This window comes from Schistocerca americana, chromosome 1, assembly GCF_021461395.2.
Source record: "Schistocerca americana isolate TAMUIC-IGC-003095 chromosome 1, iqSchAmer2.1, whole genome shotgun sequence".
Taxonomy (NCBI): Eukaryota; Metazoa; Arthropoda; class Insecta; order Orthoptera; family Acrididae; genus Schistocerca; species Schistocerca americana.
In genome coordinates, this window is record NC_060119.1 from 764,847,669 (window position 1) to 764,850,121 (window position 2,453).

Here is a 2,453-nt window from a genome sequence, read left to right on the forward strand (position 1 = left end):
GTCCCCCAACACACAATACCACCGCTGGTCTCCTAATCCCCGCAGGTCTGGATCCGACGAGGAATGGGAGGTGGGGGAGGGCGGTGTCATCGGGTTATGAAGCCACGCCCCCCCCCCCACCACCACCACCAAGGAACACCCTTCTGCTTCTATGTACTCGTATATCAGTTTCCAAGTTTCTTAATCTATTGTCACATCGTCAGAACAGACTCTGAAAATGTCGTTGTTGCGATACACAGCTGGCTATTTATTCACGTGAACTAATGAGTACCGTCGACAGAAAACTTAATTCCTCATTTCTAGATTTAAAGAAAGGTTTTGACACCGTTCCTCACAAGCTGCGTCTAATCAGATTATCGAGTTATCGAGCGAAGCGGAAGTGATAATTGGCTTTTTCCAAGGAATCGTTAAAGGCCCTCTACTGTTCCTAATCTATATAAACGATTTAGGAGACAATCTGATCAGCCCTCTTAGACTGTTTGTAGATGATAATGTCATTTACCGTCTAGTAAAGTCATCAGAAGACTAAAACCAAATACAGAATCATTTAGACACTGTATCTGTAAGGTGCGAAAAGTGGCAATCGTCTATAAATTTGGAAAAATGAGAAGTCATCCACACGAGTAAGAGAAGAAATCCGTTAAATTGCGATTGCACAATAAATCACACAAATTTAAACTCTGTCATTACAACTAAATACCTAAATGGCTGAAATGGCTCTGAGCACTATAGGACTTAACATCTGAGGTCATCAGTCCCCTAGACTTACAACTACTTAAACCTAACTAACCCAAGGACATCACACACATCCATGCCCGAGGCAGGATTCGGACCTGCGACGTAGCAGCAGCGCGGTTCCGGACTGAAGCGCCTAGAACCGCTCGGCCACAGCGGCCTGCTAAATACCTAGAAATTATAGTTCCGTTCAGCTTAAATTGGAACGATCACATAGAAAATATCATGGGGAAAACAAACCATGCGTTCTATTGGCAGAACACTACGAACTGTTCTACTGAAGACACAGCCTACACTACGCTTGCCCGTCCTGTTTTGAAGTATTGCTGCGCGGTATGCGCTCCATATCAGATAGGATTCACGGAGAACGTCGAAAAGTACAAAGAAGTCCAGGACGTTTTGTGTTATCGCGAAATAGGGGAGAGTGTGCCACGGATATGATAAGCGAAGTGGGGTGGCAGTTATTAAAACAACGACGTGTTTCGTTGCAGCAAGATGTTTTCAGGAAATTTCAATTTTCTTTCTCTTCCGAATGCGAAAATGTTTTTTTCATGCATTCTTATGCAGAGAGAAATGATCATCGTAACAAAATAAGATAAATCGTAGCTTACACGGAAAGACTGAAGCGTTCGTTTTTCCTGCGAGCTGTTCGAGAGTGGAATGGTAGAGATGCTGCTTCATGGTGGTTCGATGAACCATGTGTCAGGCACTTTATAGTGATGTGGGTGTAGATGTGGAATTTCGAAGGTGTTGTGAAACGTTGTACCCATTATTAAGATTCGTTCCTGTTTCATTTGCATATGGAGCGCGGAAATAATAACTGCCAACATGCGTCTGTGTCCTTTCTTGTCTGAACTTGTGCCCATAGTCTCTATTCTAATTGTAGAACATTCCTGTGGTCCTCAGTTAGCACCGTTTATTGAGACTTTATAACTAGGCTTTTCTATCACATCTGTTATTTATTTCTGTCTGACAACTTAAGTTCGTCAGCATTTGCGTAACACTCGCCCGTGACTGAAACTTAAGACCATTAATGCTGCCTTTCTTTCGAAATTTCTATTGACTGTATATCCAGTATCCCTTTTTAGTGCCATTCAGTTTGGGTGCTAGATGCTTTAACAATATTATACGTTGGGTTGTACGACTGTTTTGTAAGCAGTCTCATTTTTGAAGTGACTGCGTTTTCCCAATATTCTACTATCAACCTAAGTCTGCTACTTGCGAGACGGTCAGTCTTACTTCGGTGAGGATCTTCCAGGTTACTGGATAGTAAGTGGATAATTTTTCTCTGGTACATTGTCAAATATTGCCAAAATATTGACTCGATATGTGGAAAAGTCGGTATGTTCGCTCGACAGACGTCGTTCAAGCAGCATTTCGGCGGGCAGTTATGTTTGTACAGATTTTATATTATGATTTTCATATGACTTTTTGCTTGTTTGTACATACACACATCAAAAAAAGTTTTGCATCACCTCGGTTTCGAGAGTTCCGGAACCTGTACAGAAAATTGGAATAGAGATCAACATAAACATCATTTCCGCCCATTGTATTGCACATGAAAACCACATATTGCATGTTGTACCACCATACAACGAGACCTTCAGAGGTGGTGGTCCACATTCCTGCACACACCGGCACCTCTGATACTCAGTAGCACGTCCTCTTGCATTGTTGTATGCCTGTATGCGTCGTGCATACTATCCACAAGTTCATCA